This window comes from Oncorhynchus tshawytscha, linkage group LG09 (genome assembly GCF_018296145.1).
Source record: "Oncorhynchus tshawytscha isolate Ot180627B linkage group LG09, Otsh_v2.0, whole genome shotgun sequence".
Lineage (NCBI taxonomy): Eukaryota > Metazoa > Chordata > Actinopteri > Salmoniformes > Salmonidae > Oncorhynchus > Oncorhynchus tshawytscha.
Window position 1 is genome coordinate 65313231 of NC_056437.1, and position 7080 is coordinate 65320310.

Consider the following 7080-nt stretch of genomic DNA (forward strand, 5'->3'; position numbering starts at 1 on the left):
AAAACCCCGCCTATTTCTAGAATTTCTCTTCTTTAAAATGTGATTTTAACCTAACCTTAACCACACTGCCAACCTCATGCACAAGACGAACCTTAAAATAAGACCAAAAAGCACTTACTTTCATAAATGTTTACGATATAGACCATTTTTACTTTGTGGCTGGGCTATCTAGTGGAAACCATGCGGAAGCAATCCCGGAAAAACGATTACAAGTAACGTGATTTACTGGACGACTGCTGTTATGTAGATATTCATAAATGTACTAGATACGCTTGATAGTACGAAAACCATTGTATCTACTAGTTCCTTTTCTCTAGGAGCCTATTGACGCAGTACTGAAAAATGTTTTTTTAATAATAAATGCTACGTTCAAGTGCCAGTCGGAAGTAGGAAACTTAAAAATGCCCGACTGGTGAACGCGGTACGTGTGTAACTTCAAACAGTTAACAAGTCTGAAATATCCGAATTTCCAAGTTCCGACTGGTACATCAATGCGGCATAACCCTGCTACCATAACTCGATTTCTTTCACGTCATCAGTCCCGAACACACCGACTGCGTCATTGCTGCATAACATTTTGCACAGCTAGGCGACTATACTGATGCAGGTATCTTTTGCAGACGGTTGGACACATGGAGGAGAGAATCATGTAAGCAGTATCCTCAAAACTATGTATTTTTGACACAACTGCTGACAGCTACTGGGACATAAACACAAAAAAATGCTGCTTGGAGACAAGTGTCCACGATAGTAGTATTGCCAGGTCAATTTAGTAGTGAGCTTGTGCTAGATGTGACTAGTTAGCTAGCTATCCTAACCTAGCCAATGAGGTGTGTGTGTGAAAGAAATAGTCATATAAATTATGCTAGTTACTACTGCCCAAATGATAATGTTTGAAAGAGTGTGAATGTCAGATAAATGGTAGATACTACTGTACCCCTGATAATTTGATCAGATAGCCATCATGGACATGTCACCTACTGTACACACACACATGGTTATCTAAAAACCAAAGTAATGCTAGGTGATGGTTTGGCTTATCATGTTCATGTCTATGTAGAAGAAGACTGTAGGAGGAAGTGGAGAGGACTCAGGGACAGGCATCAGAGAGAGAAGGGCAGAGAAAGAGAAGAAGAGGTCTGGGTCAGCAGCTTCAGGCCAGCAGCCTTGGCGCTTCTGACACATTCTTTCTTTTCTGGATCCATTTATTGTGCCTCGGGCAACGAGTGGCAATCTTACAGCCAGACCCTTTACGTCATCCACAAGTGTGGGCGCCACGGGTGCATCAAAGCCCTCAATGTCATTTACAAGTGAGACCACCCTCCTCCACCGGTGCAGCGAGACCCTCTACAACGTCTACATCATCGTTCATCTCTGCTGTGTGACCACCACCGGTGCAGCGAGACCCTCTACAACGTCTACATCATCGTTCATCTCTGCTGTGTGACCACCACCGGTGCAGCGAGACCCTCTACAACGTCTACATCATCGTTCATCTCTGCTGTGTGACCACCACCGGTGCAGCGAGACCCTCTACAACGGAAGATGATGAAATGGAGGAAGCACCTCTGGATCTGAGATTGTGACCCTCAAGGAATCAAGGAAATGCAACTGAGATTTTCCAACTGTCCTTATTCCGCTTACTATGTCCTTGTTAGTAGTTTCTCAATACATAGGATAGCATTCATTGTTAGTTGTACATAGATTGCATGAAAATTGACTGAATTGACACTGACACACCGGAGATTTTTTTTTTACAAGACTAAAGGTGAAATGTGTGTTTACCTGTATTGTGGCTACACATTCACTCTTAGTTTTTTTTAGACTCGCACACACCTCTCCTCCACTCCTCTCTGTACCTCAGATCTCCAGTGCCCTGGCTTTCATGTCTTTAAGGCCATGTTGGAAGTTCCCCTACTACGTCTAGGCTTTATGAGTAGTCCCTGTATTTGTTTTCAGTTGTGCCAAAAATACATGCTCCTGTTGTTCTTACAGATTACAGGTTACACATTCATTTGAGTATTTTTACACACACTTTCAATAGTTTTTATTTTTTTTACAACACACATACCTGTCATGTTCTTTCCTGTACTTGAATACTTATTAATTCTAATGTTTTCATAGTCAGTTTCATGTGTTTATTCATATCTAATTTAGACTTAATCTGTTTATTTCTTCCCTACATCTTTGCAGATCTAAGACTAGATGAAAGTAAAAACATTCTCTTCCCAATTTTTTTTCCCCCCACCTGCATTTTGTCAGACCAGTGAAGATGGTGGTAAACTACTATTTGTATGGCCGACCCTAGGTTACCTTTTCCCATTGTTATCATAGCAACTGTATGTCGTATAACCTTAGAGGTCCTGCTCACCTGATGTTAATGGGAGAGGGAAGGGTTTAAGGTGTAGTCTTTACTCCCAAATTTCACTTAAACAAAACTTCCAAATGAAGAGAGACAAGGAGACATAAAATAATCTGGGGGGTGGGGGGAAATACAATTGTATGTACAATGGTGGATGGTTCTTAAAATAACCTTGGTGTTAGGGGGCTCTTAAAAGGGCCGTTTCACTCCACGGCATACTGCCATGGGACTTCACCTGCTGGCGATGAGAAGTAGGTGGTCAGCTTCTCTCACCTGGAGTGCCTGTCTGGGGGCGTTGTTGGCGCCTGCCCTGGTGACATCAGGTAGGTGACCATTTGGCGTGCCAGTCTCCATCCGGAACGGGACCTGGAATGACCTCGGCAGGTCGTTGTGGAGAACTTCACGGAGGCATCGACATTTTAGCGACTGAGACCAAGCACGCCGATACATTCTCCACCGGGCTGCCAGAATCCCAAAGGCGCATTCAAAAACGAACCTTGCTCCGAATAAGGATTTTAAACCAACTCTGGGAAAAGCTATTGTTAATTAGAACTTTCTATAAAAGTACATCTCATGTCACATAGGGTCTATTAACTAGCTAGGTTGAACGTAAAATATATCTAATATCAATCAATTACGGTATCAAAGAGTTTAAAAATCCACTAGAATGTAGCTTACAGGAAAACATCGCCAGAAGTTCAACTGGGCTAATGGACCCCAGTAGTTGGTATCCATCCGGGCGATCCTGGCTCCAACCATCTGGAGCAGGTGATCGCTTCGGTCCAGACGAAAGTAACTTTTAAATTCCTCTCGAAATTGTCGAAGCTCTTGAATGAGACGGTGGAACTCACCTGCATGCTTTCGGGACTTCAACCACCTCTGGACCCACACAGACATGCGCTTTCGGCGGGGTTGGTCCCGGCCCAACAGCGCGATCAAAACCACCTTCCTCAACGTTGGTCTCATTGTTGGAAGAGCCTACTCTGCTATCTTGACTATTATTGCATTTAGCTATTTTGGAGGGAAATTATATTATAGGCTCTCACAATACCTTTTTAGATGTCATCGAATACATAATTTATTATGCACAATGTAAAGAAATTATGCAATCTAATGTTTTTATAATGTAATTCCAGTTTTTACTGGATATGTGTGCAACAAAAATTCAACATTCACAATTTGTTACTTTCTGTCAGGTTTACCGTACAATTTGATGCATCTGCACCACACAGAACGCTCTGCAACTGCCTCTCCAACGCAATGCTGCAAGGCAAACGCAGCGTTCCATTGGAAATGAATGTACTTCTGGTGTACTGAAACGCAATGTGTTCGAAGCGTAAGGCACTGCACCTCAGTGCTAGAGGCGTCACTACAGACCTTGGTTTGATTCCAGGCTGTATCACAACCGGCCGTGATTGGAAGTCCCATAGGGCAGCATCCGGGTTAGGCCAGGGTAGGCCGTCATTGTAAATAAGAACTGACTTGCCTAGTTAAACAAACTGGATTAAGTGGGCCTTGAAATGTGTCCCTTTGCTATGGGAGACGCCGACTGAACAAACTATCTGAGCCGCCATTATCTCACACATACGGTATCGTCCAATGATTTATATATACACTAGATGATAAACAGAGGGCGCTGTTTTTTTAAATTTATTTTTTTAACCTTTATTTAACCAGGCAAGTCAGTTAAGAACAAATTCTTATTTTCAATGACGGCCTGGGAACAGTGGGTTAACTGCCTGTTCAGGGGCAGAACGACAGATTTGTACCTTGTCAGCTCGGGGGTTTGAACTCACAACCTTCCGGTTACTAGTCCAACGCTCTAACCACGCGCCTCCATCTTTGCACTCCCCCACTGTTGTAATAATATTTTGGAAGCTATCAAAATGCATTTACTAATATCTACGTTCGTTTTTGCAACGTGTATTTTCTTACATTCCAATGCATACTTTTAAATTATATTATGTGAGCTAAATCTTTTTATTCTTCCTTAAAGTATACATTTTGGAAGTTCTAATTTTACTGTCCCCACTACAACAAAAAATACTTAAATACATGTAATTATGTCTTTGAACCATTAAAATTGAAATACTGTATAATTCCATTCATTCCTATGGAGGACTGCTTATCTGAGGCCAATCAATGGCTTCAAAGCATCTAGAAATCATAGTATTATAAATCCAGGGTTTATATACATATTTGGTATCATCACACAATTATATAGTTTCCATGGCACCCTAGTAGCAGCCTAAGAAAATACCTCCTGTAAATGTGTTGCTACATATTTAGATATTTTTAGGTCTTTTCAATAATTGTTTTTTGATGCAGCTCTTTTGTTTTTGATAACATTGAGATTTTATTGGTTGTTTTTTATTTAAATATCTGGCCTTTTCAGCAGCTTCCAGCCTATTTATATAAGAAGCCAAGTATTGTGTTGGCAGTGTCATGTTATGGGTATGCTTGTCATCGGCAGGGACTGGGGAGTTTGCCAGGATCAAAATAAATATGAAAGGAGCAAAGGCCAGGTAAAACGTTAGAGGGAAACTGCCTCAGTCTTCTGAAAACCTAAACCTGGGACAGAGGTTTATTTTTCAGCGAGACAATATCACAAAATGTAATGCCAAATACACACCAGAATTGCTTTCCAAGAGGTGTTTAGTGTTCCTGAGTGGTCTAGTCTCAGTCCTGCTTTAAAAAAATCTGAGGGGTTTAAATAAAGCTGCCCATCAATGATGCCCAACCAAATTTACTGAGCCTGAGCACATTTGACCAAAAATATGGATATACTATGCCCTAAGAGTTGTGCAAAGTTGGTCAAATCTTAATGAAAATGATTCACAGCTGTAATGGCTGCCAAAGGTGCTTCCACCAAGTATTAACTCAGGGGGATGGAGAGTTATTTCTTAAGTTGGAAAATGTTCTATAACTTTCTTTCACTTTGAATATCTGGAGTAGGTTGTGTAGAATTGTAGAACAAAATCTAATTGAATCCCTTTTTAGATTGGATTTTAAGACAGCAAAACGAGAAAGAAGTTCAAGGGGGTGTAAGCTTCCTATTGGCACTGTACACAATTATCCACAATCTAATGTTATATTTCTATCTGCTGAAAGGAATTAGTCTATGTTCAACTCTATGTTCAACTAAAAACTAATATATTTATAGCATATTTTCCATTTATAGAATCCCACCCCAGTTTCAGACTAGCCTACCCTCAAATTGAGCTATAATAAAAATGACATTCTTTTCTAAATATAGGTACAGGCATGACATGCATTTCAGACAGTATTGGCAGTATTTAACAAGCAACAGTAGTCCTACTTTGACCCTAGTGAAACAGAATTGCCGAGCCCTGGGTACATATTCATAAAACGCCTCAAAGAAAGTGCTGATCTTTATCTTTTGAGATCCTAGATCAGCACTCTTACTCTATGAATGTGGGCCATGGACAGTAGCAAGTATAGCCAACTGCAGTCTTGAGAGAATTGATCAAGGAATACCATTTCAATTGATCTCATGGTTCAAAGTATAGGGATTCTTGAATTAAATAAACGGACTCCAGGAATCTCCTTTATGCACAAACAATGGGGGACGATTTTATTGGTCAGTCTGTTGCATGTAAAGCAAAACTTCGCTCAAAATTCTTCACCACGATGAGATTGGTGCTTCTTTTCAAAAGCAGTGCAGTGGTGCTAGAATGGTAGATTCCTGATGTCATGTTGGTAGTCAGAGCAGAAGAGGAGAGCAGAGTATATGTCAGCCAACAGAACACTTCTGCGTCCAAAACAGCACCACGGTGTTCCCTACATACTGTAGTGCACTACATTTAACAAGGCCCTGGTCAAAAGTAGTGCATGATGTAGGGAACAGGTTGTCATTTCAGATACAGACAGGAGTTTACACAGTAGAGCCCACAGTTAGTCAGGCAGCAGTCAACAAACCCATACGTACAGGATATATATCATTTATACATGTATTCGTATGTACATTCAAACCCATTCAATAAATAGAGACACATTCAAATAAATTAATAAAATAAACAAACAATATGGAAGATTTTTGTTGTTATAATACTTTACATGACAGAGGACATGTAAACTGGTAAAATGAATGACGTTTTCGTTTGGGAGTTAACACTTCCCAGTGAGCAAAATTGGTGGAAAGACATTATTTTGCTCATAGGGTTTAACATGAAGGCATCATTTATAATAGACTAGAGGGGGTCAGTTGCAACAGTAGACATTAGAAGAAGATACCGTTTTGGCTTAAATCGTCACCATCTTGTCTTAACTCCAACGCCTCTCACTCAAAGCATATCTTCTGGAACTAAACTTTGCCATCGAGTGCAAATGATATTTAGTGGCAGTTTCAGCGACCTCTTTCAGTCAGATGAGGAACACTGCCTTTACATTTCAATCACGATGTCAAGCTGAACTTCGACCCTAATCTTTGTTACAACTGACATTTGTGAACATATAATTCATTTTTGTGGAACGATATTTGATTTGTATGATCAACTCCACAGTTTATATCCCTTGCCGGAGGCTTAGGTCTACTTTTTTTGCATGGAAAAGAATGTTGATCATACAATTTGCCAATGTACCTTTAAATCAGTTATAAAGCATGAAAAAAAAATGAAAAAAGATCTATCATAAAACATTTCAAAATGTTAAAATCGAGTAGCTGATTTGGTTCTGGGTGCGGAGATGAATAAGTCCTC

The 7080-nt window shown here is 40.3% G+C and overlaps 1 long non-coding RNA gene across 1 annotated transcript; it reads left to right on the forward strand.

The window, feature by feature from the left end:
- Positions 1 to 31: 31 nt before the first annotated feature.
- Positions 32 to 2227, forward strand: LOC112258405. The gene is made up of 2 exons (XR_002954746.2): positions 32 to 649; positions 1061 to 2227. It is a non-coding gene; the product is annotated as an uncharacterized LOC112258405 (long non-coding RNA).
- Positions 2228 to 7080: the final 4853 nt, after the last annotated feature.